Here is a 27,598-nt window from a genome sequence, read left to right as displayed (position 1 = left end):
ACAATATGCGAAAATAAAAACCGAAACCAGTAGCGTTTGGCAACATCATCATCATTCCTTATTCTGCGACGCAATTACGGGGAGCTGAGTTATAGCCTTAGAACTAGGCAGACAGTGCAGCCGTGCAGCGGCTGCGGCTTTCCTGGCCCCAGATGCGTCGCCTGTAGCTGCCCGGCATGCTGCCCGGTTTTCCAAGCTTTCGTTCGCAGCGCCGCCAGAAACAGATGCTTGTGAGTAGTCGCATTTTTTCACCGCAATCATTCCAATTTGCTGACTTTGTAATTGAAACAAAATATTTTGTCGTTTAATGCAACAAGTTTGTGGCAAAAAGGGCTTTATCAATTCTTTTTTTAACGCGTGTAAAGTTAGGCGACATTAGCGCCACCTTTCCGTTCGCTGGCGGCGGATTGCGAGTCTCATGTTGGGCGCGCGCTACACTATCTTTTTTAGGACGCTGAAACGACTCTTTGTTGGCGGGGTGCGACGGTTGTGATGTGGGTGCGTTTCTTCAGTTTGTTTGTGTTAAATGTGCGGCCTCGTTAGTGTTGTGGTAGTGTGACTGAACTCGGAAGGTGACAGATGGCTCCAGTGCTGCGGAAGACGTTCTTACGCGCACGCAGTGCTCAAAAACTGCTCTGACGTACTGCACGCAACCACGCCGAGAGCGGCCGGCGCCCGATGCCCGATAGAAGAAACGGCTTGCCGTGAACGTTGACAAATGTAAGTACAGAACTGGAAAATGACTTCTGCGATGTGTCGGGGGTATGATTGAGGGCTGCGAATGCATTTGGGTTGGTCTTCACGTCTTGTTCGCAGTGAGGTGCAAAATGCGGGCACCACGCGATCGTTTGCAGAGAGAAGGTGTTCTGACACGCTCGCTTGCCAACTATGCAACTTTTAACCCGCCGCCTCACGCTGTTTGCGTCAGATCCTCGGCGCAGGAGTTATGTGATAGAATTTGGTTGCACGCCGAGAACTATGGGGTGCTGCTTGATTCGTTATTTCGACTGAACAGGAGCAGCGCGTGAAAAGGAGACCATAAGAACGAAAAGTGCTTGTAGCGGCGTGCGTCTTTTGATTCTGCTGCCTGAGTGTTTACTGGATAAGGAGCATTGCCCGTTCTACGTCGCAGTCACATCAAGTGCTGTGTTTCTTGATAGTTCTGGTCAACGAAACGACGATTAAAAATAGCAGAACCATTCCATTGCAGTGCAGCTGAGGTAATCGCACAATGGAAGGTTTGTTGTCATTTTATTTTTTTACGTTCACTACATTTATGTCATTCCCCCATTTTCAGTCTGAAGCGATAAAAGTATAACGTGATTCGCGAATAATAGCTTTAAGAAAAGTATGACAAGCTTTGTAAACCATTTTTTTGCTAACTATTGGAGGCATAGGTAATTAATAATTAGCCTCCACTCATGAACACATTGGACTGAACAGCTAGAGGTTTTAATGGGATGTGGCTTCTGTGATGTTTATGAAAGCATGGCTCTAATGCAGCCTTTCTTCAAATGCACCTGCAGTCAAGCCCTGTACAGCTGCTCCACCGGTATCATCACGCTACTTTTGCACCAGCTTTCATCTGTCATCGAGCCAATGCTACCTCAACCAGAGGCAAATGACATCAAGACCTGCTGGTTCAGCCTATCAGCCATTGACACTGGATATCAAGCATGTGCCACTTGTAAAAGGATAGGTAGACAAGTGGGTATATTTTCCTTGTCTTTTTTAGCCTGCCAAAAATCTTCTGGTCCAGGCTCCCTCTCTCTTTCGTTTTTTTTTTCTTTTAAAAGAGGACCAAGAGAAAGGGAAAAGATATTGCGGGCGTCATGAAAGCACTCCCCTAGTCAAGTGCATTGTGTTATAGTGTGAAATGCTTTCTATAGTTTTTTCCCTCATGCCTCTCGTGCTTGGAAATCTTGACCACTGTATAGACCAAATTAAAACAATTATCTGCTTCATGACCTTTATACAGCAGTCTAAAAGCAGCAAATAAATTTTATAGGTTTACTTCAGCAGTACCTACCTCTTACAAGGTATGGCATGTTTGAAGTGAACCAGTGATGTGACAGGCATGGCCTAACGGTCAATGCATAATTGAATATTGGCGTTCAAGTGGAGCACTCTGCTTTAGAAGCATATTTGTTGCTAGCATCAATAATTGATACCTTACCAGGTTATCCTTGCATTACATGAAACCCTGCAAAGCTTATATTTTAGCTGTACAGAAGAAAGGTGCTTATTCGATGTCATGAGCATTGCTGAGGTTTTCTTTCACACTCCCTTTGTCACAACTGACTGCACTGTACAGTTGAAATGCGTTTGGAATTGAGTATTGGTGCATTGTTTTTTTTATTCATGCCGACGTTCAGTTACTGATTGCATTACACTAGCTGAGCCTAAGTCAACAAATATTGCTGTGACCTTAACAAGACCCCTGGCTTTACTTGAACCGATGCATTTGATGTTGCCTTTCTCCCGTGCCATCAAGGTTTGTAATAAGCTGTGTAAATAACTTATTTTCTTTCTCGAGGTATTTATTGCTGCAATTAGTGACAGGTAATTTCCTAAAGAACAACCTAAGTGCACATTTTTATCTTCTTTGGAACACTTGTTTGCTTGTTTCCCTTGTATTCTTAACTTAAAACAGATATGAGCAGGCCTCAGCACTAGAGGGATGTGCTGCGGGACAAATAAAAAACTACCAGTCCAGCTGCTCCCTTAGGGGCACGTTTCTGAGGCTTTTATCGCTTGTAGTTCTATGCAGCTTTACTTACAAGTATTGTATCTGACGCAGTGTGTGCCTTAATATTTTGATTCATTTGCTTTAGAGTGTGCCACTCTTGCCCTGACGAACTTGCTCACCTTTGTACTCTTTGTTCATACATTTTCCCCTAACACCTGGTATAGCTCCAAATGATACATTATCTACAGCAACATGTGCATTATATTGCAATGTCTTTGTACCATCACTTTTGAAAACAAAAGCTGCCTGAATTTTTGTGCAGACAAATCAGAAACACAAAATAATTTTTATATTTTATGGCCTGCATGTTATCTTCATATGACTGGAATGGCTAAATATCTCTTCGTGGTAGCCTAATTTGGTCATCATCATCATCAGCCTGACTACACCCACTGCAGGGCAAAGGCCTCTCCCATGTCTCTCCAATTAACCTTGTCCTTTGTCACTTGCCACCACTGTATCCCCGCAAACTTCTTAATCTCATCCGACCACCTAACTTTCTGCCGTCCCCTGCTGCGTTTGCTTTCTCTTGGAATCCACTCCGTTACCCTTCAGGACCAGCGGTTATCTTGCCTTCGCATTACATGCCCTGCCCAAGCCCATTTCTTCTTCTTGATTTCAACTAAGATGTCATTAACCCGCGTTTTGTTCCCTCACCCACTCCGCCCTCTTCCAATCTCTTAACGTTACACCTATCATTTTCCTTTCCATAGCTCGCTGCGTTGTTCTTAACTTAAGCTGAACCCTCTTTGTTAGCCTTCACGTTTCTGCCCCATAGGTGAGTACCGGTAGGATACAGCTGTTATATACTTTTCTCTTCAGGGATATTGGTAAGCTACCAATCATGATCTGAGAGAATCTGCTATATGCGCTCCACCCCATTCTTATTCTTCTAGTTATTTCCCTCTCATGATCCGGATCTGCGGTCACTACCTGCCCTAAGTAGACATATTCTCTTACTACTTCCAGCACCTCGCTACGAATTGCGAACTGCTGTTCCCTTGCTAGGCTGTTGAACATTACTTTGGTTTTCTGCATGTTAATTCTTAGCCCCACCGTTCTGCTCTGCCTGTCTAACTGGTTGATCATGCTTTGCAGTTCTTGTCCTGAGTGGCTTAGCAAGGCAATGTCATCAGCGAATCGCAAATTACTCAGGTATTCTCCATTAACTCTTATCCCTAACTGTTCCCATTCCAGTCCCCGGAATACCTCCTGTAAGCAGGCATTGAAGAGCATTGGCGAGATCATGTCTCCCTGCCTGACACCTTTCCGTATTGGAATTTTATTGCTGACTTTATGGAGAACTATAGTAGCTGTGCAATCGTTATAAATATCTTCCAATATTTTCATATAACACTCTTTCACACCCTGATTCCGCAATGCCTGCATGACAGCTGAGGTTTCCACTGAGTCAAATGCTTTCTCGTAATCAATGAAGGCTATATATAGGGGTTGGTTATATTCCGCGCATTTTTCTATCACCTGATTGGTAGTGTGAATGTGGTCTATTGTCGAGTATCCTTTACGAAAGCCTGCCTGATCATTTGGTTGACTAAAGTCCAAGGTTTTCCTGACTCTATTAGCGATTACCTTAGTAAATACCTTGTAGGCAACGGACAATACGAGGGGGTACCCAAAAGAAACCGAACTAAATTTTTTGGTCGGCAAAGCTTCTGTGGTATCGCGTTTTGCCACTAGGAGCGCATAGAACGAACATTCCAGAGTCAGTAAGCCGAGTGCCGTCGTTGAAGGAGGTCAGACTAGTTTAGGCAGAGTTTTAGAGTGACGACTGTTTTGTGTGAACGTCGTTTTTGCAATGGCTGATTTTCGTGAACAGCGTGCGCCGGTAAAATTCTGATTTTTGGTCGGAAAAAATGGAAACTCTTGAAATATTAAGAAAGACGTATAAGGACGATGCTATGGGGACAACTCAAGTGTTCCTGAATCGAATCCTGAATCAAAGCAACAATCATGCCAATGGAAAACTTCAAATTCACCTCGCCTCAAGAAAGCTCGTCAGGTAAAACCAAACCTCAAAACAATGCTGATTTGTTTTTTCGACGTGAGAGGTGTCGTCCATTGAGAATTCGTTCCGCAGGGTCAGGCTTTCTACTTGGATGCTTTGAAAAGATTGGGCAACAGTGTGCGGTGGAAGCGGCCACATTTGTGGCGGTCGAGTGACTGGTTTTTCCATCATGGCAATGCCCCTGGTCACACAGCCCTGTCTCTACGACAATTTTGGACCAAAAATGGCATGACCCCTATTCCTCAACCCTCATACTCTCTTGACCTTGCCCCGTGCTACTTTCTTTGTTTCCTAGAATGAAAAAATAGGTGAATGGAAAGCGTTTCGCTGATTTTGCTGAGGTGAAGAAAAAAACGACGGAGGCACTGTCAAGCATCACAAAAGATGAATTTAAACAATGTTTACAAAAATGGAATGAAAGATTCGACAAGCGTATCATTGCAAGTGGGGAATACTTTGAAGGAGATTGAAGGTCTGTGCTTAAAATGTGAACAAATAAGTTCAAACAAAAATAATTCCGGTTTCTTTTGGGTACCCCCTCGTAAGCTGATTGGTCTGTAATTCTTCGAATCCTTGACGTCTCCTTTCTTATGAATTAAGATAATGTTAGCGTTCTTCCAAGCTTCTGGTACTCTCGAGGTCACAAGGCACTGCGTATACAGGGTGGCTAGTTTTTGTAGCACAATCTCTCCTCCATACTTCAACAAATCTGCTGTTACCTGATCCTCACCAGCTGCTTTCCCTCTTTGCATTGCTCCTAAGGCTTTCTTTACTTCCTCCTTCGTTACTGGCAGGATGTCCCATTGCTGTGCTCGACTGCCTCCCTCAGTAACTTGATGATTACATTCGCTACTGTATAGATTTGTGTAGAATTCTTCGGCTAATTCAACTATCTTATCCATATTGCTGATGACATTGCCCTGTTTGTCTTTTAGCGCATACATCTGGTTTTTACCTATGCCCAGTTTTCTCCTCACTGATTTTAGGCTAAATCCGTTCCTTAGAGCATGCTCGATTTTCTCCACGTTAAACTTTCTTATGTCGGCTACCTTGCGCTTATTTATTAACTTCGATAGATCTGCTAGTTCTATCCTGTCTGTGGAGTTAGAAGTCCTCATGCTTTGGCGTTTCTTAATCAGATCTTTAGTCTCCTGAGATAGCTTGCTGGTATCCTGTCGAACCATCCTACCACCTACTTCTGCGGCGCACTCTGTAACGATAGCTCTGTAACGATAGATTATCATTCATTGTTTCAACACTGCGGTCGTCTTCTTCAGTTAAAGCGGAAAATCTGTTTTGCAGCGACAGTCTGAATTCCTCTACCTTCCCTCTTAATGCTAACTCGTTAATAGCCTTTCGCTTCACCAGTTTCCTCCGTTCCCTCTTCAAATCTAAGCTAACACGAGACCTTACCATTCTGTGGTCGCTACAACGGACCTTACCGAGGACCTCCACATCCTCTACGATGCCAGGGTGTGCACACAGAATGAAGTCTATTTCATGTTTAGTCTCACCATTGGGGCTCTTCCACGTCCACTTCCTGTTTGCTCGTTTGCGGAAGAAGGTATTCATAATCCGTAAACTATTTCTATCTGCGAACTCTACTAATAACTCTCCCCTACTGTTCCTAGAACCTATAGTCACCTACCGCCTTGTCTCGAGCCTGCCTAATTAGGTGTAACACGTTAATGTCAGTTCCTGTGAATATCATTCAGTCTTCGAATGTGGGGGCAGAATTGAACACAACAGCCTGTTATAGCTTTTTCTTGTTCAAGGACGCATTACATTTAGTTCTAGTCTTGTGACTGCTGCTTATGCTATTACTCAGCAGCCTTATCAAACTCACTCGGAGTGCTGCATTTTAGTGCACATTTAACTGATTGTTGCTGCTCCGTGTTTGATTCTATTAGAAGTTACTATAACTGTATACTTTGAATGTTTTCTTGTGCAGTTCTCTTGCTGCTGCATTCTGCCATGGAGAAGGCTACCTGTTCGTGCACACGTCTCATCACTAGGACGCTACCTCTTCCACTGGTGATGCAGACAAGTAACGACAGGGTTAATTGGAGAGGCATGGGAGAGACCTTTGCCCTGCAGTGGGCATAGTCAGGCTGATGATGATGATGAACAACAAGCAGGCTGCCTGATATTGAGGACAAGTGTCAGGATAGTGCACCAACAAAGTCTCTTAAGCATTTCTGTGCTGATGCATTTTTATTAAAATCAGCTCATAGCTTAATATCTACATCCATGGGGACATTTAGCATATGTTTGGCATTTGTTTGACTTTTAATTCGCTAGTGTTTGCAGCCTTTAATGTTGGTCTTAAGACAGTGTAAGCATTGTTTCACTGTGTGGGATTTTTTAGCTGTTTTGGAGAGATGTGTGTGTATGCATGCAGTTTTTTTCCACGGGTTTGTTATGTGGCTCATGGAACTTTCATGTTACAGAAGAAATTATTTCGTTTCTGTGTTGTACAGGAAAGTGAGCAGTATTTATATGCACCAGGTGTTTCAGGGAAGAATAAGTAGTTTTCAAAAATATGGCTTTTGCTGCATAATATTACCAGTGTTAGCAGACACCAGAAAGCCGGTGAGGTGTATTTAGTAAGCTGGTTAACTAATTTCTGATAATTAACTTTTTAACTAACACAGGTTTGCAACTGGTTGCAGTTAGAGACTTTTAGCCAGTTGTTCGTAGTAGCCATATCAGTTTCTGGAATGTACAAAACATGATTACTTTCGTCGCTGTGGCTCGACAAAATTTGGCTGCATCGTGCGAAAATACATGCGCTTTTGAAAGCACACAGGGAAAGAAACCCCTCCAGTGCATGTAACTGCTACAAATCTCTAATGGCAACTAGACGCCTAATTCTGATAGTGAAGGAATCATATTCTTAGCAGTAAGAAACACACACAACACCAAGACACACACACACACAGGACACCCGCTAGACTTCAACTATCTTTACTGGACACTTGTACAACATAAATATGTATCACTGAGCACACGCAGGTGCCTCGTCATCCGCAACAGGTCTAACTACGCCCTGCCCTCTGCTGTAAGGCATACGGTTGCGCCGATAAACAATCTCTTTTTCTGCCAACACTAGGGAGGGAGTGCTTACACATGTCACCCGCCTCTTGAATCGAAAGACTTCGATAATTTTTCTTTCTTTTTTCTCGGCTCCCAGGCCTTTCGTATTCAAGAGGCGGGTGACGGGTGTAAGCACTCCCTCCCTGGCATTGGCAGAAAAAGGGATTGTTTATCGGCGCAACCGTATGCCTTGGAGGAGAGGGGAGGGCGTAGTTAGACCTGATGCCGATGACGAGGCACCTGCGTGTGCTCAGTGATACATATTTATGTCGTACAAGTGTCCAGTAAAGATAGTTGAAGTCTAGCGGGTGTCCTGTGTGTGTGTGTCTTGGTGTTGTGTGTGTTCTTACCGCTAAGAGTATGATTCCTTCAAGCCGTTACCAACTAGCCCAACTTAATGTTTTAACAAAGTTTCTGATAGTGAAAAGGTTCATTAATAAAAATTAGCTAACCAGTTTATTACGTAAGACTCTTCACAAGTTTTCTGGTGCCTGCCAACACTGGTAATACTATGCTGAAAAAGCCATACATTCATCTCAAAATACCTGTTTTTTGAAAATTACTTAGTCTTCTCTGAAACACCTCGTATATATGTAAGAAAAACCTAACGGGATTTAATTGACGATGTTTTGGTTGGAGGGCCAGTCGTTTTCAAGTGTACTACAGCATTTGAAGCGCACAGCTTTTGTTTCGAATGCTATACTATACTCGAAAAAGGCTGGTCCTCCAGCCGAAACATCGTGAATTAAAACCTGTTATGTTTTTCAATTGCTGTGTGTCAGTCATTGTTACTCAGAGGGAACTGAGGGGAAGCGTGCCGAAGGCAATATTCTGTTCCTCTATTGTTCTCCATAAAATATTTTGATGCATCATGCATGTGTTGTAGCGCGTATGTACACTTGTGCACAATAAATGTAATAATTTGCATTTTGCTTCTATTATTCTTTAAGCACTCCAGGATAGTGTTCACAAAATGATTTTGAAGTGATAAAACTATGTTGGTAAAAGTGTTGTACTGTGTAGTTAACATACACTTTTCCGAAAGTTGATGTAGGAATTATACTTTTTTCGTACTTGAGTCTTTTGAATAACGGTGGCCAATTGTCGGAAGACCGTTGATAGGGCGTTGGTAGACATTGTCGGTATGTGGTTGATAAGAAGTGTAAAGACTTTCTATGTACTTGAGTCTTTTGGATAACGGTGGCCAATTGTCGGAAGACCGTCAATAGGGTGTTGGTAGACATTGTCGGTAAGGGGTCAGTAGGAAGTGTATACAAACTCGATAAGGGGATGATAGGAAGTATAAAGACTTTCTATGTACTTGAGTCTTTTGGATAACGGTGGCCAATTGTCGGAAGACCGTTAATAGGGTGTTGGTAGACATTGTCGGTAAGGGGTCAGTAGGAAGTGTATACAAACTCGATAAGGGGATGATAGGAAGTATAAAGACTTTCTATGTACTTGAGTCTTTTGGATATCGGTGGCCAATTGTCGGAAGACGGTTGATAGGTTGTTACTACAATGTACAAAGGCGTTTAAAAGACTTTCTATTCAATGTTGATAGGTTCTATTAACAATTGTCGAAAGACTTTCTAAAGAATGTTACTAAAAATTTTTGTAAGGGAAAACCCACAGAAGCAGCTCAGTAACTGGTGAATCTTTTTCACTGTCTTCACTGCCCAGCCATCAAAGAACAGGAAGACCACTGGGAGTGTGCCAAGAGGGAGGGTGCCTGCCCGTGGACCATCTTCAACAATAGCAAAGGAATGCAGCAAATGAAGAATACAGGGCATGCTACAGGCAGGGTCGTCATTCCACATGCACACAATGTTTCCGATGCTTTAAAGAAAGGAGCAAGTAGGCATGATGTTCCCCTGGTGTTTACCAAACCTTGAAAATTAATGAGCCTCTGCTATAAAATCAATAAAGATATGAGGAAAAGAACAAACACGTGCGAAATGACACACCAGGTAAAATTTATGGAATGTGATTCAGGTATCGTTTATAAAATTACCGAAGACACTTTGGAAATTCTAAAGTGTGCTTGGCAAAAGCGTTGCGGTCAAACCACGAGGCAGCTTTCCCGAACCACTTGGCGTGTGGCGGGCTTCCTGCATGTGCGGTTTTTATTGTGTTTGGTGACTGCGGTCACTTTTTTGATTGTAGTGTTTTAGAGCGCAGCTCTTTGGCACCCGTTTCACAGCGGCGCCGTCACCACAGCCCATTGGCATTGCCGTTGACGTCTTACACTCCGATCATTTTAAGGAAAGAAAGTGCGCAAACTGGCTCCCTGGGTCAGTGGATGCCTGAATCGCACTGTTGTGAGCCCTTGCCTAGCAACCTCCGTGGTGGACACCGAAACCGCACCGTACAGGAAGGGAGGAAGTGGGAGTGATACCAGTTTCTTCATTACGGCCCCGTAATGAAGAAACTGAAAATTGTATTTGAGGAAAGGAAATTAGGCAGTAAATGTCTCACATATGTTGGTGGACACCCGTCATCAGTTTGTAGAGGAAGGGAGGAAGTGGGAGTGAAAGAACAAAGAGGGGCCGTAATGAAGAAAATGAACTTGAGGAAGGAAAATCTGCACGGAGGAGAGGCCACAGTAGGCACCATTCCAGCACACAGATGGACACCGCGAACACCATGGACCGCGAGCACGAGCCATTAAAGGCTTTCGCCTTAATATTCCCTTGTTATACGGCATGAGTTACATATGCCAATCTGGCAGATGTCTGAACACAAGGTTAAGAGAGAGCATAGCTATAATCTAGAAGAAATCAAGAACCCTGGACACCTTGGCCCCCATTGCGCAAGGTACAAGTCTGCACCATGCTTTGAAAGAACTACCATCTTAGCTTTTCAGTGCACCACAAAAATGTGGTGGCTTGGAATGCTTATGCTGAGGTAATAATGCACAACAGAGCGCACTAAAAAGAAAACAAAAGGCACTAAAGGCAATGTAGTTGCTTTCCCATACACTACGAAGAAAAAGTTTCGAGACAGTGAACATGACATTGGGCCATGCTTGGCAGCTTTTCTATGAGAATGCACTAAACACTTGGAAGCATTTCAAGAATGCCGCCAACATTTGTTTTCGCTCTTATATGAAGAATGCTGCAGCTGAATGTGTCGGGCATGAAATGTAGCGACAGCTTTGTCCTGTTTTCACACCACCGTACTGTGTTGCGATTTTTGTAATGCCACATCGAACCCCCAGTTTCTATGTCATCAACCCAGCTGGGATATCGAGCACCGATTTGCATCTAAATGCTGCGACTGCAATTGAAGCCAATTAAAGCCAGAAAAAAAAAACTAGGAATTTACACTTTTGCGCTGGCACTACAAATTCTGCCAACACCATCCCCAGAACATATGCGTTCTCATGATGCGACATGCGAATCAAAGTTCTTGCTCAAGCACAACCGCAAGCACGCATGCTTGAATCAAGATGCCTGGTCGGGTTTAGTTGGTAACGAATGAGTCAGTTCAGAATATATGGTGCTCGTGCCTTTTCTTTTTTCGGAAAAAACAAGCTGAATGGGGGCAGCACCACAGGTAGTGTAAAACACTTATCTAGAATGAGCTCAGTATTTTACAAATTCGCTTAAAAAACACAGTTTACGGATGTCTTGCAAGCACTCAAACTTTGCAAAGCAGAGACGGCTGGCCATTTTGTCCTCCCCTCTTTGCCACTGCAGCGCAAACTTTCAGATGCTTCAAAAGCCGGAGCGTGGATCAACGCTAAATTGCGCCAAGCCCTTGTGGCACCGAATGCAGCATTAGAGAAGGAGAAAACAATCATACTGTTCCCGAAAGGAAAGACTGCATTTCAATTCAATTCAATTCATTGTATTTCCTTTTTCAGACGGGGAGATGGGACAAAAAGCCGTGACAACAGCTTGACGTGGGTCGTGCCCCCTTACAAATTGGCAGTCATACAGATACCGTTGTGGCACAAGTTGTGACACGTCAAGAAAAAAAAATAATAATAAAGGAGCACAAAAGTATTAGCAACCTTTGAGCAGTCACTCAAAACACAGCAAGTTTCGAAAATGAATGCGAATAGACATAAACAGTAGTCATCAAAAAATGTTAATTAGGAAAGACTAAAAACATGCTACACACTTAACATAGGTAAAGACAATAGAAATAACCTAATCTTAGAATTCGGGTTAGAAAAAAGATCGAACGACTCTTGTTCCAACCGATGCTCCAACAAAGAGGGGAGTGACATAGATTCTTTGCAGTAGTTTGCTCGTGGTGTGGGCACATTCCACATTTCACTACGACGGGTACGGTGACAAGATTCATTTATTTCCAGCTTCGCGATTTCCGCTAAGATGTTATCATTATTTTTAACGGATGTCTTGAAGCATACCAGTAATCTGCAACTGTTGGTTCATGCATTGGGGGAGACAGAAATGTCTCCCCCAATTCGAAGCCTATGCCAGCGTTTAAACATCTGTTTTCTTCACCAACTGGCCTCATTCACCTCATGAATCCAGAACCCTGGCAACAGTCAACAGCTCTCACAGCTTTTGTGCTCGTCTCTGGCTTCCAGACATTTCACGGAGAGCAGGGGGGTTCCGCAAAAGAAGCAAAGACACATGAAAGGAACAAACAAACATTCGGGCAGTGGGTTAGGATGAGGAATCTTCAACCGAACTAATTCCCATTTCAGTCCCGGACAGTACGGGACTGAAAAAGGAATGCGCCCAGTGTGAAGTCCCCACCTGCCAACCCTCCCCTCTCTACGTGTATGGGAGAGGAGGGAGGTGCCACACTCAGAATGACTCAGCAAAATGAATGAAAGAAGTGATCAGATACAAGAACAGAATCAGAATTGGAATCAACTGGCAAGTGAAAGAAAAATGGCATAGCATTCCTTCGCATCATACGATTTGATTGCTTCCAATTTGTTTTGCCAATGCTGTGCCAAAATTGATCACGACACGAATATTTCAGTAGATGCATGCAGTTCGTTAAAAATCCCAAAATTAGGCTTTCATGGGGATGAAGCCATTTACAGTACTTAAGTCGACTCCATCTCAGTAGTTCCTTACAGCACTACCTAAGCTGCAATGAGTGTTGAGGCGACATTCCGACGTTGCAGAATGGAGCACCAGTATAAAATGGGCATACGGGATAGCACACACTAAAAAAAATAGAGTGTTTCATAGTGTACATACACTAAGCGCTACTTTAAAACGAGCCTTGGCGTACATATCTGCTATTTCCCAAGTCCAGTGTGTGTGGCTTTTGCGAACTCTAAAATCATCATCATCAGCCTGACAACACCCACTGCAAGGCAAAGGCTTCTCTCACGTCTCTCCAATTAAACCAGACCTTTGCCAGCTGTGGCCAACGTTTCACAGCAAACTTCTTGACCTCATCCAGCCACCTAACTTTCTGCCGCCCCCTGCTAAGCTTGCCTCCTCTTGGAATCCACTCCGTCATAATTAAGGACCAGCCGTTATCTTGCCTTCGTATTACATGCCCCACCCAAGCCAGTTTCTGCCCCTTGATTTGGACTAAGATGTCACTAACGCGCAAGTGTTTCCTCACCCACTCTGCTCGCCTCAGGTCTGTTAACGCTACGCCTATAATTTTAGAGCGCAGCTCTTTGGCGTCCGTTCCTGGGTTTCGCGTCGTCGTCGGCGTCGGCGTCGGCCTCGTAACAAGCTCCGCCCCCAATGTAACGCTTTTCAATTGGTCGAAATGCTCGTGACGTCACAGTGCGCGAATTTCAAATGGGGCCAATTGTACTTTGCCTAGTAACCATGCAACCAATCAAAGGGATCGTATAGTGATGCTGCAACTAAGTTGGACTGAGTTTACTTAATTGATTAATTAATCAATTAGCCTAATTAATATAGAGGAGAATGAAGAGGTCAGAAGAAAAGAAAAGAAAGACGCGCGCCGCAGCGACAACAGCGTCCGCGGAAGGAGACGCTGCTGAAAAAAAACAGATAAGTACGAAGCCGCGTTCCCTCCACCACCACGCACTTCCCCACTCAGTAAGACGTTGCTCGTTTCATATACGTTGTGTCGAACATCCTAGACAGTTCCAACAATTGACAGGTTAATGACAGAACACGATGGAAAGAAATACAAGAATATAAATATGAAATAGCGTAATTAACATTTCTAGTTAGACCGCATAAATCAATAAAACCGAGAACGAAATTGGTCGAGTTGGGGAATCGAACCAGGGTCTCCGGAGTGCGATACGAGCACGCTGGTATATTTGTCGATGCTAGAGCGTGTCCCACCAGGCATCGGGTCCAGGAGTACCGCCGCAGTGCCGAAGGAGGAAGGAAACGTGGGCCGGAGACGGGGAGTAGGGGAAGTGAAGGAAAAACTGTATTCACATATTTACATTATTTACATAGAGCGGGGCTGAGAATGGCTCTCAGTGGAAGGGCAACGTCTTCGTCAACCGTAGTCGACTGGAGCTAGCAGGCTTTTCTTGGCCACACTCACGGCCGAGTTAAATATCGTCCGGTTTCCCCAGATCCCTGGCTGGGGAATAATGGTCGACGAGCACTGTCCAATCGGATGGACCGAAGGGGACGTTCTTGTCACCACCCACGGCTGGGCAGGTGCGAGCTTTTTCACTCTCCCACAGCTGGGCCGATGAGAGGGGGAGAATGCTGACTCATCCAGCACTGCGGGAAAGGAATCTCCCGAAGTCCTCCAGCAGGGGAATGAACTTGCCTCCCCGCCGATTGCCCAGAACGCGAGTCGGGGACACAGAATTCTTCAATTATCCGCTAGCGTGACCGGCGCCGCCAGGTCGCCTCCGCATTCACGGTGGTTGCTCGGACAATAGCTCCTGGGCCTCGCCTGCCTTCGTCGCCGCTGCACTCTGCTCAAGGAATTTCGCTGGGATTACTGCTGACAATGGCCTTTGACATTCCTGCTACACTAATCCGCTGAGGCTCGGAGGGGCATTCCAAGCATCCAACTTCCCATGGTCGTCGCGAGGTTGTCGACCTCGATGAATGTTCACTGTAGCTGCATGATCGGGCCCACGTGGTCCGAGTGGACACAGGTGTGACGGGAACACACAAAGAGAGTTAAGGGGGGGGGGGGGGGGTAGAAACACAACAGCACGTCCGCCGCCCGAAGAGGTCTCGTAGTGGTTGCAGCCAACGCTGCTGCGCGCAGAGACCTGGAGTTGTGTCCGTTCAGCTTTTGGTCACAGCTGGGCCTAAAGGTTCTTCTTGCTTCGTTGACAACTGTAACGGTCTCAACCAGCAAGGTACACAGCCCAACAAGCAGAAAGCGCCAAACCGACTTCAAGAACTGCCAAGCTGTTTTCGGTCAACAAAACCTCTTTAGAAAAAATGAGCTGTAGCGTGAAATTTACGTCCTCCTCCGAAAGTTGACATGTTTGACCAAACCAGAATACACAGAGCTTGTTTAGCCAAAAGGGAGGAAAATTTCCTAAAATTTTGGGGGGGTGCCGTAGCACGGTGTATGTCACAGAAAGCCACCGCCCGTGAGAGCACAAAGGGAAGGTGGAGCTGCTGAACACACATACAAAACAGACAAAAATGATTCCCGCTAAAGCAAAAAAAAAAACAAAATACAAATTTGCATAGCGGATTAACGTCCGTGGAGTCAGGAAAGGGCATTACACGGGAAAGCTTCGGCTGAGGCCATCAGCGTTTCCATTACCTCGCACTTTAGTGCAACGCATGTAAACTGAGTCCGGCAATGCCAACCTCCAAAATTTCGCTCTCATTTCGCATAGGAGAGTGTAATGAACAAAAGAACAAAAAACAAGCATTAAACTCAATATGAGATTATGCGTCATATCCGCCCCTTGCGCGGCCGCGGTCCGACAGCTGCTTTAGCAGATGAGACATTGCATAATGCTAAGAATTCCAGCTTGCATTTCTGTACAGGAGAGTTAAATGAACAAAAGAGACAAGCATTCAACTCAAGACGGGATTATTCCTCGAATCCGTCTGCAAACAGCGTTGCGATCAGAGGAATTTACTGCTTCCTATTTTTCAGCCGCCCCCTGCGCGGCCGCGGTCCGATAGCTGCTCTAGCAGGTGCAACAGGACACAAGGCTAGGAATTTCAGCTTGGGACCCTTAACTGTTCTTCGTCCAAGTCTCGCGGTTCTGAAGTTTAGCTGACGCTCAGAAAGCAGAATGCGAGAAGGGAGCGAACGAGTGCGAATGCCGTGCCAGCGTATCCGTCTCTCTCGGATTGGGTGCGCGCGTTGCGTTCTCTTGGCTTGTGTTCCCACGGGGCGGGTGCGAACTCTTGAGCACCGAGGCGCCAAATTGGGGCGGCTACGCGGTTTGGATTTCAGTCGAGCATTCAACAAGGGCCGCACTTTCCCCTTAATTAACTCTTCCCGTTTGGCCCCCTCTGTGCGCTGCCGCTCCGTGGAAACCTTCGCAGGTGGTTTGCGTGGCGCGTCACTAGCAATCGCTGAACCATTACAGGTAAAGTCGCTGGCGTTCGCCTCATGATCAGTTTGTAAAATTGCCTGTTCTAGCTCACCACCGTGAGAATTTATCAGGCTTACTGGGTCATGTTTGCCCTCGTCACCCGCGTGCTCTGCTGGCGCTGCGAAGTCTGGAGCCTTCGAAATGGTAAGGACCTGCGCAGCATCATCTCCAAAACAAAGGCCTTTTTCTTTGGGCAGCCTATCCAAGCGATTTGGGAAAATCGAGGGATGCTGCATAGGCAGGTCTTGGGAGACGGCTGCCTCGGTCAGACGCAGCTCGAGTGGGCTCTCGATCGCGACGCGGGCAGTAAGGTGGTCGTGTTGGATACCTTTCCTATCCTTATACTGGCGGTACCGCAGGTCAGAACGGAGCTGGAAAGGTATGTTCTTCCGTGACACACCTATGTCACTTTGGTGACTCAAGTTGCGTAGAGATTGGTCTTTCTCTTGCTCAGCGGTGAACGTTTCCCTGTCCACACGAAGGAGTTCGAGAAAGCCATCTGAGTGGGGCAACACTAGATTCGTAATCAGTTCCTCACCTAGCCCCAGCTCATCACTTGCGCCCGATTCGGAAGACTCACTATAGCTTGCACTACTATCGGTGCTCTTTACCCCTGTGCTAAAAGTGAGTAAGTCCTGGGCTGGCTCGTCATTAGGTAGCGCGGAGCCGTCACGGGTAAAGTCGCCGGCGTTCGCCTCATCGCCAGTTTGCAATAAAGCCTGCTCTAGCTCATCACCGTGAGAATTTACAGGCTTCGGGCTTACAGGTTGAGGTTTGCCCTCTTCAACCACGTGCTCTGCTGGCGTTGCGACCTCACGAGCATTCGAAATGGTAAGGACCTGCGCAGCATTATCTCCAAAACAAAGGCCTTTTTCTTTGGGCAGCATATCCAAGCGATTTGAGAAAATCGAGGGTTGCTGCTTAGGCAGGTTTTGGGAGACGGCTGCCTCGGTCAGACGCACCTCGAGCGGGCTCTCGATCGCGACGCGGGCAGTGGGCAAAGACACGCTGGTTTCAGTGGAGCCTAACTCAACTTCTGGTGTTTGGTCGCGAGCGGCTGTCGTTCCCTGATCGTTGAACTGATCATTGTTTCGAGGCAGCGCTGAGGCGCATTCCTCGCTTACAATAGAACTTGCAGTTGCCGCTTTCAGCGCGCGACTGCTTTCTGGAGGACTACCTTTTTGCGCTGCGCCTACGCCTATCTGGGTTGCAAGGAAAATCTGCGCGGCATCGCGCTTTTCATCTAACGCCGCGCTCTGGCTTGGAGCGCCACAGTCGCTGTCAGGTGGCAGACAACGACGCTCTGTGCCGCAGATTATCACATCAATTTCCCGACTGTCACTGTTCTTCTGAGCAACTACAATGTGCGTAGCTGACCAAGCGGGGCTCTTTGGCTGGTCGCTGACGCACTGATGGGGGCGCTGCTCGCTGCTATCACTTCGGATTTTAGACTCGGTCTGTACACGAATTCTGAAGTGTCGGAAGAGGGCACTTTTCGCTTTGTCGTAGTTTCTGGCATCCTCATCGGACAGTCGCGCTAATACGGCGCTGACATCGCAAGGAAGGATGGCCAGCAACATCATTGACCATTCGCCCTGATCTAGTTCCTCTTCCGCACATATCTGTTCAAAACTCGCGAGGAACGTTCTGAAGCTCTCGCCTCTCTGAAAAGTCCGCAACCGATCTCGGGCCCTTTTCCGTCTGAGAAATTGAGTCGTACGTATGAGCTCCTGCTGCTCTCGTTTACGTAGTTCCTCGAGCTCAGCGCGTCTCTTACGGCATTGCTCCTGCCATTCTATTTCAACCCTGTCGGCCTTCTCCTTGCGCTCTTTTTCAATCCTGTCAGCCTCCTTCTTAGCGGCTTCCTTGCGGTAAAGGCGTTCTTTCTCTACCCTGTCGGCCTCCTCCTTAGCTGCTTCCTTTTGGTAAAGGCGTTCTTTTTCAACCCTGACGGCCTTCTCCTTGCGTTCCTTTTCAACCCTGTCGGCCTCCTCCTTAGCGTTCCTGATTCCCTCCTGAATGACTTCCCAGGTCTCCCAAATTTTGTCACCCTGCTCCTTAGCACCACATTCCTTAATAGCCTCAATCAGCTGCGGCTTTCTGTGACTTTTCCTGGCCTCAATACCCAGCTTTTCACACAGCAACATCAACTCTGGCTTCTTTAGCCTGCTCAAATCCATGGCAACTTCCGAACGAGGACTTTCATAAAATAAGCTGCTACGTGAAATGCTTAAGCGAGCACGTGCAGAAAACAATCTACAGGAAGTGATAAATTTCCAGAGTATCAAGCCTGGCAGATTCTTAAAGAAAGTCAAGCGCTCACCACTGCTGAAGCCAGGACCAAGCGTGGAAGATCCCACCGCTGCCAACCAGTTGGTATATTTGTCGATGCTAGAGCGTGTCCCACCAGGCATCGGGTCCAGGAGTACCGCCGCAGTGCCGAAGGAGGAAGGAAACGTGGGCCGGAGACGGGGAGTAGGGGAAGTGAAGGAAAAAGTGTATTCACATATTTACATTATTTACATAGAGCGGGGCTGAGAATGGCTCTCAGTGGAAGGGCAACGTCTTCGTCAACCGTAGTCGACTGGAGCTAGCAGGCTTTTCTTGGCCACACTCACGGCCGAGTTAAATATCGTCCGGTTTCCCCAGATCCCTGGCTGGGGAATAATGGTCGACGAGCACTGTCCAATCGGATGGACCGAAGGGGACGTTCTTGTCACCACCCACGGCTGGGCAGGTGCGAGCTTTTTCACTCTCCCACAGCTGGGCCGATGAGAGGGGGAGAATGCTGACTCATCCAGCACTGCGGGAAAGGAATCTCCCGAAGTCCTCCAGCAGGGGAATGAACTTGCCTCCCCGCCGATTGCCCAGAACGCGAGTCGGGGACACAGAATTCTTCAATTATCCGCTAGCGTGACCGGCGCCGCCAGGTCGCCTCCGCATTCACGGTGGTTGCTCGGACAATAGCTCCTGGGCCTCGCCTGCCTTCGTCGCCGCTGCACTCTGCTCAAGGAATTTCGCTGGGATTACTGCTGACAATGGCCTTTGACATTCCTGCTACACTAATCCGCTGAGGCTCGGAGGGGCATTCCAAGCATCCAACTTCCCATGGTCGTCGCGAGGTTGTCGACCTCGATGAATGTTCACTGTAGCTGCATGATCGGGCCCACGTGGTCCGAGTGGACACAGGTGTGACGGGAACACACAAAGAGAGTTAAGGGGGGGGGGGGGGGTAGAAACACAACAACGCTAGCCACTCCGTAATGCCAGCTGAATGGTTTGGAATGAACAAAGGCGCGTCTAGCTAATACGGCGTCTTCGTTCACTCCCATCTTCCCCCTTTCCCTTACGGCGAGGTGCAGGTGTCCACCCAGATATGCGAGAGAGATACATTTCCTTTCCTCAAAAAATAAATTTACCGTCCAGCAAGGCGTACAGCCGAATTGGCGATGGCGTTCTGTGGACTCCCTGGCAGCGTTGCAAGACGCTGTCGCGTTCCACTCTTACAGGCGAAGCTTAGCATGTTAACCACACATCAGTAACACACGCAGACAGCCAATGGACGCGTCATTCGCTGGCAGCACTTGATTCATCATTCACAACCACATTCTTAACGTACGCTTCCTTGCCGCACATGCCAAGGACGTACACCACGATCACATTCTGCGCCATTCCTCTGTACTTTGCTTTGCTGAAACCTGGATGGATCCCGAAGAGCCTCTCGAAATCATAGATTTCCTATACTGCTGTGGTGCTCGCAAAGACCACAACAGAGCGGCGGGAGTCGCTATCTACTTGCGCACAGGTCTCTCTGCAATACCAGTCGAAATGTTTGGCACGTCACATGAAGTTGCCGAACTGTGCGCCGCAAAGTTGCCCAACGGCTTGCTGGTAGTAGCTGCCTACTTCGCCCCTACCGCACTCACGAAAGACGTCGTGCACTTCCTGCAACTCGCATTAACCGTCCATCGATCCACACCGATGTTAGTAGTGGGGGACTTTAATGTTGACATAAAGACAAACAGCAATTTCCTAACACTTATGCGGGAGAACATCCCGTTCCTCTCGCTCGTAACGCGTCCCACGGCTGTGACAACCTCGCGAGGCACTTGTATAGATCTCGTCTTTGAGAATCAAGCATTGGTGTACCAAGTCGAACATATATCAGTCTATTTCTCCGACCACAAAGCTTCCTTCATGACTGTCAAGAACTGTTAGTGGAGTCTTTGTTAAAGGAATACGTGTGAAAAATAAAAAAAAAATCTGTGATAGCGCATACATGTGTTGCTCGATTTCTTTGCCTCAATCTATCGAAAAGGTGAAACAGCTTATTTGCTGCGCTCAAATTTCGCATTAGGAAGTAACGTAATCGTCGGTAATTTTTTCTTTCCACAGCTCGCTGCGTTGTCGTTAACATGTTAGCCTCCACGTTTCTGCCCCGTAGGTGAGTACCAGTAAGATATAGATGTTCTATAAGTTTATCTTGGGGGACATCAGTAAACTACCATTCATGATCAGAGAAAACCTGCCATATGCACTCCACCCCATCCTTATTCTTCTAGTTATTTCCCTCTCATGATCCGGATCAGCGATCACTGCCTGCCCTAAGTAGACATATTCTCTTTCCACTTCCAGCACCTTGCGACCAATTGTGAACTGCTGTTCCCTTGCTAGACTGTTGAGCATTACTTTGATTTTCTGGATGCTAATTATTAGACCCACAGTTCTGCTCTGCCTGTCGACATGCTTTGCAACTCATCTCCTGAGTAACTCAGCAAACCAATGTCATCAGCGAATCTCAAATTACTTAGGTATACTCCACTAACTCTTATTTTTTTAAATTTTATTTCGATATACTGTCAACCCCAACCGGGGTTTTTACAGGGGTGGGCACACTTGAAAAAATACACAACTTCCAGATAAAACAGTTATAGAACAGTAAGCAGTTACTGAAAAGGATGAGTCCAGTTAAAGCAAACAGAAGACAAACAAATTGGAGGGCACCAGTTATATAATGCAAAGTACATATCACCAATATTTTAACAAAATTTAGTCAGTTTTGTGGCAATATACTCTCCTCAACTGAATAACTATCCTCAACTGTTCCCAATCCCGGCGTTGGAAAATCTCCTGTAAAGAGGCAGTGAATAACATAGGCGAGATCATGTCTCCCTGCCTGACACCTTTCTTTATTGGAACTTTATTACTGATTTAATGCAGGACTACGATAGTTGTGCAGTCATTGTAGCTATCTTCCAGTATTTCCCATAACACTCTTGTACAACTTCATTCCGCAATACCTGCATGACCACTGAGGTTTCCAGCGAGTCAATTGCTTTCTCATAATCAATGAAGGCTATATACAGGGGTCAGTTATATTCTACGCATTTCTCTGACACCTGAATCATTGCGTGAATATGGTCTATTGTCGAGTACCCTTTTTGAAAGCCTGCCTGATCATTTGATTGATTGAACTCTCAAGTAGTCCCGACTCTATTAGCGATTACCTCAGTAAAAAAAATTCAAGGGGTACTTTGTTGACCAAAAGTGCGGTGAGGCGAAAGCCTTAAGCGCAGTGTTGCTGCTTGTGTCACTGATGTGTGGTTAAGATGTTAAGCTTCGCCTCTAAGTGTGGAACGCGACAGCGTCCTGCAACGCTGCCAGGGAGTCCACAGAACGCCATCGCCCATTGGGCTCTACGCCTTGCTCGATGGTCAATTGGTTTTTGAGGAAAGGAAATGTATCTCGCTCTCTCTCACATATTTCGGTGGACACCTGAACCTTGCGGTAAGGGAAGGGAGGAAGATGGGAGTGAACAAAGACACCCTATTAGCTAGACGCACCTTTGTTCATTCCAAACCATCGAGCTGGAATGGCGGAGTGGTTAGCGTGCTCGTCTCGCACTCCACAGACCCTGGTTCGATTCCTGAGCTCGACCAATTTCCTACTTGGTTTCATTTATTTATTGTGGTCTGATTAAAAAGGTTAATTAGGCTAATTGGTCTTTACCATTGTTCTAATGCCATCCATCATGTCCTGTCACTCACCTGTCAAGTGATGGAACTCTCTAGAATGTTCGACACAATGTCTAGAAACGTCTAACTATTAACGATGGTTAATGATAGTTAAGCATGACTTGCACATTTCGTGATACTAGTTAATGTATGGTTAGTGATAGTTAACGTGACCTTAACTAGCACACTGATTAATTAGTGTTAGTAAGGTGCAGACGCAGTGCACAGTTCCCCATGCCACTTCTGAACTACTGCTAATTACCAATTAGTAATTAAGTGCAATTATATAATCATGTTCCGATGTCATGTCATGTTATATCACGTTCCGATGTCTTTCGATTGCACCCGATTAAGTTTCGATTGGCTATTGATTGGCATATGCCCATATAAGGCATGCATCCGAAACATGGACACATTTGCTAACACGTCTTGGTCACGACAGTATGAGGCATTGAAGGCTTTCGCCTTAACACCTCGTAGGCAACGAAGCTGATCGGCCTATAATATTTATAGTCCTTGACGTCCCTTTTCTTAAGAATTAAGATAATGCTAGTGATCTTCCAAACTTTTGGTACGCTCGAGGCCACAAGGCATTGCATATACAGGGTGGCTAGTTTTTCTAACGCAATCTCTCCTCTGTCCCTTAACAGATCTGCTGTTGTCAGATCCTCACCGGCTGCTCTCCCTTTGCATTGCTCCTAATACTTTCTTTACTTCCTTCCTAAAGTACCTAGGTAGCCAAACTCCTTCGCTAGCAAGCTGAGAGAAAGCGCGCTAACGCAATCTGACTGCAGGTATAATTGGCTTTCTTGTTAGCCTACGAAGGAGCCCGCGAGTCAAGCGATAAAATGTCGATTTCCAGCTTCGTCTACCGCTGCACGAAAGGCATTACGGTCGGGAAGCAACCGTCAACACGACAAAACACCTCAAAGTTCGAGCGACATACGAAACCGCTGCATTCATCCCCACTAGCCTCCTCTATGTGTAACTGAAGGAAGCACACTCAAAGCAGACAAAACAAGACAGTAGCTCACCTGCCGCTCTAAGGTCGCCCAGGGATAAAACAGAAAGCATGTCCAGGCCAGAACAACACCCGGTCAGCGCCTTGACAGAGCAAACACGTCGGACGGAGCCATGCCATCTGAACGCTCGCACGCATCGCAGCACGCAACTCGCTTCTAATACGCTTCCATTGTTGACATCACTTGAAACACGTGTTTCGGACCGCGCCGCTGCAAACAACCAAAACAAAAAATTACCGACGATTACGTTACTTCCTAATGCGAAATTTGAGCGCAGCAAATAAGCTGTTTCACCTTTTCGATAGATTGAGGCAAAGAAATCGAGCAACACATGTATGCGCTATCACAGATTTTTTTTTTTATTTTTCACACGTATTCCTTTAACAAAGACTCCACTAACAGTTCTTGACAGTCATGAAGGAAGCTTTGTGGTCGGAGAAATAGACTGATATATGTTCGACTTGGTACACCAATGCTTGATTCTCAAAGACGAGATCTATACAAGTGCCTCGCGAGGTTGTCACAGCCGTGGGACGCGTTACGAGCGAGAGGAACGGGATGTTCTCCCGCATAAGTGTTAGGAAATTGCTGTTTGTCTTTATGTCAACATTAAAGTCCCCCACTACTAACATCGGTGTGGATCGATGGACGGTTAATGCGAGTTGCAGGAAGTGCACGACGTCTTTCGTGAGTGCGGTAGGGGCGAAGTAGGCAGCTACTACCAGCAAGCCGTTGGGCAACTTTGCGGCGCACAGTTCGGCAACTTCATGTGACGTGCCAAACATTTCGACTGGTATTGCAGAGAGACCTGTGCGCAAGTAGATAGCGACTCCCGCCGCTCTGTTGTGGTCTTTGCGAGCACCACAGCAGTATAGGAAATCTATGATTTCGAGAGGCTCTTCGGGATCCATCCAGGTTTCAGCAAAGCAAAGTACAGAGGAATGGCGCAGAATGTGATCGTGGTGTACGTCCTTGGCATGTGCGGCAAGGGAGCGTACGTTAAGAATGTGGTTGTGAATGATGAATCAAGTGCTGCCAGCGAATGACGCGTCCATTGGCTGTCTGCGTGTGTTACTGATGTGTGGTTAACATGCTAAGCTTCGCCTGTAAGAGTGGAACGCGACAGCGTCTTGCAACGCTGCCAGGGAGTCCACAGAACGCCATCGCCAATTCGGCTGTACGCCTTGCTGGACGGTAAATTTATTTTTTGAGGAAAGGAAATGTATCTCTCTCGCATATCTGGGTGGACACCTGCACCTCGCCGTAAGGGAAAGGGGGAAGATGGGAGTGAACGAAGACGCCGTATTAGCTAGACGCGCCTTTGTTCATTCCAAACCATTCAGCTGGCATTACGGAGTGGCTAGCGTGCTCGTATCGCACTCCGGAGACCCTGGTTCGATTCCCCAACTCGACCAATTTCGTTCGCGGTTTTATTGATTTATGCGGTCTAACTAGAAATGTTAATTAGGCTATTTCATATTTATATTCTTGTATTTCTTTCCATCGTGTTCTGTCATTAACCTGTCAATTGTTGGAACTGTCTAGGATGTTCGACACAACGTATATGAAACGAGCAACGTCTTACTGAGTGGGGAAGTGCGTGGTGGTGGAGGGAACGCGGCTTCGTACTTATCTGTTTTTTTTCAGCAGCGTCTCCTTCCGCGGACGCTGTTGTCGCTGCGGCGCGCGTCTTTCTTTTCTTTTCTTTTCTTCTGACCTCTTCATTCTCCTCTATATTAATTAGGCTAATTGATTAATTAATCAATTAAGTAAACTCAGTCCAACTTAGTTGCAGCATCACTATACGATCCCTTTGATTGGTTGCATGGTTACTAGGCAAAGTACAATTGGCCCCATTTGAAATTCGCGCACTGTGACGTCACGAGCATTTCGACCAATTGAAAAGCGTTACATTGGGGGCGGAGCTGGTTACGAGGCCGACGCCGACGCCGACGACGACGACGACGCGAAACCCAGGAACGGACGCCAAAGAGCTGCGCTCTAAAAAAAATGCAACAAACTTCACAGGAAAAGGATGAATGACAACTGTTATGCATTACCCATAGATGAATGAATAGCTCCCTATGTATCGGGGCAGTGGCGAGCGTCACCTCGCTGTTGAGAGTTCTGTCTTGTTTTGTTTTGTTTTAATACAGTTATTTAAGGCAAGTCAGTTATTTATAGCATATTCGATAAACAGCACTGGTGCGCACCGGTGCGCACCGGTGCGAAATATTATGTTTGATAAATTGCACCGGTGCGCACCAGACATCTTCGATAAATGGTGCGCACCGTCTGGGGCACTTTTTTGTTGCCCCATGGCGCACCGACAAAATCGGCGGTGCGCATGGAAGCAATCCCAGCAGGCGTTGCAGCAGACAAGCAGACGACACGGGAAAGGCCTGATCTGCTTGCCGCGATCGTTTATGATTTCCTTTCAAGCACTTCTGACAGCGAAGATGAAGAAATACTGGCATTGATAAAAAAAAAATGACGGCAATGAACGTCCGAACTTTGTGAACTTTATGCACAAATAAAATTATGGTGCAAAACCTCATTTCAAACTTGTACGACTAGGCAGTTGCGACCGCTGTCTATTGGAATATCGGTCCGCGGCAAGTAAAGCACATATACGCTCGAGACGCGCAGCTTGCAGTTGCTGCAGCGCGTTAAAGCATTATATGGTGTTGCCGTGTGCAATCTATATCATTTCCCTAACATCATGAAATTTGGGTACACTTGAATTCATATCCTGGATAGTAGATTTCAGTTGTCTTGCGACCACATATTGCGTAGCTCGAACCGCAATACGAGCGTGCCGACCTAGGGCGTACTGCGATTTTCTTTGACCAAAAGCGACTCACCAGCCATAAGCCCATTTGACATGGTAAGACGGCGCGCCTTGCCGTCCATAGCGATATCAAAGATTACCGCTGACATTTCAGAAGAAAAAGTTGCCTCGGGCTGTCGCTGCATGCGAAAGCGCCAAGAAAGCAGACGACGGTATTCGCAATTCCGGGCCAACGCCACCAACGCACGCAAGGCGGCGCTCGGAACGGGTACCGGCGCGATGCAGTTTGTATTCGATGTTGCCCCGGCTTGGAGCTCCACTACCGCGGGTCCTTGAGCACCGCAGTGGTTTTGGGGCAATTCTGGTGCGAGTTTATCGAAGATGCCATTAAAAGTTTGCAGAGTAGTCTGCCTTGATCCATCGAGACATCGCACTGAAAATAGCGCCGGACATGATCATGGAGGAAAGTCGTTCCTCCAAGTCCTAGGTGATGATGATGGTCATGCCAAGCCCATTGTTGCCCACGCCAACCGCAGAGCAGCTGTTGTCATGACAACTATGGAAACAAACGTTGTCGCCGGCATGGTCGCCAGTAGTTCCAAATGGCGGCGACCTGTTGCGTAGCGTGGCAGCGTTGTCGTGGCTCCATTCGCTTCGCTGGCTCTGATTATGACTGTCGGCGCCGGTTCAGAAGCAAGGATGTCTGCCGCTTGGATAAGTTTAATGCAGGTCAGTGAACGACATTCGCAATGTAAGTGTGCTTTTCGATGACTTCGACAGGCCGCCGCCGCACTTCTGCAGTAAGCCTGTGGTGGGATCATAGTGGAGGGCTGGCACAATGCCACATCTGGCCACCGTTGTTTCAAACAAATGTCAAAGTTGAGTTCGAACGGATCAGTTTATGTAATGCACTCATGCAGCTTGCAAGCTTTGTCAAGCTGTGGCGCTTTGTAGGAGAGGCTAAAAGGCGGGGATCAGTGAAGTCGCAGTGACATTTGGGATGTCACTGGAACATCGCAGTTTTTGCCTTTTCTTTTCACAATGAAAATTTTTGAAATGCAAGAAAACAATTAGTCATATATGCCCATGACAGGTTCACTAAAGCGCATTCCTGTTATATTTCTGTACTGAAGTGTAACAATTTAGTCCTACGGTTATTGTTCCATTTGCTGAACATCTAGAGCAGTTGTTATAGTTGAGGAACTAATAAACTAGTATTTTGCTCCATGGAAGCTGAATACATGACTTTACATATGATTTCACAAATTTGCAAAATATGATTGTGTGGGCCACGTGTGGAGAGATCTTTTTTTTTGTAGTGCTTCCTTTGTGTGTATCCTGTCACGTATGCATCGCTCTGACAGAACTATAGTGAACTAGACAGAACGGATTAAAAAAAAAACAGACCGTCATGTTTTATCATA

The 27,598-nt window shown here is 46.4% G+C and overlaps 2 long non-coding RNA genes across 2 annotated transcripts in view; one reads left to right on the top strand and one right to left on the bottom strand.

Annotated features, from left to right (window-relative positions):
* Window positions 1-23,607, bottom strand: part of LOC149360996 (uncharacterized) — a 38,000-nt gene extending 14,393 nt beyond the window's left edge. The window contains exon 1 of the long non-coding RNA XR_016288368.1: window positions 23,396-23,607. This is a non-coding gene — a long non-coding RNA (uncharacterized LOC149360996). The remainder of the gene's footprint in view (window positions 1-23,395) is intronic.
* Window positions 437-7,688, top strand: LOC149360997 (uncharacterized). Its single transcript, XR_016288893.1, has 3 exons — window positions 437-720; window positions 1,527-1,707; window positions 6,727-7,688. It is a non-coding gene; the product is annotated as an uncharacterized LOC149360997 (long non-coding RNA).
* Window positions 23,608-27,598: the final 3,991 nt, after the last annotated feature.

This window comes from Amblyomma mixtum, chromosome 2 (genome assembly GCF_055824585.1).
Source record: "Amblyomma mixtum isolate Tamu chromosome 2, ASM5582458v1, whole genome shotgun sequence".
NCBI classification, from domain to species: Eukaryota; Metazoa; Arthropoda; class Arachnida; order Ixodida; family Ixodidae; genus Amblyomma; species Amblyomma mixtum.
Note: the sequence above shows the minus strand (reverse complement) of the source record. Positions and strands in the feature narration are given on the sequence as shown.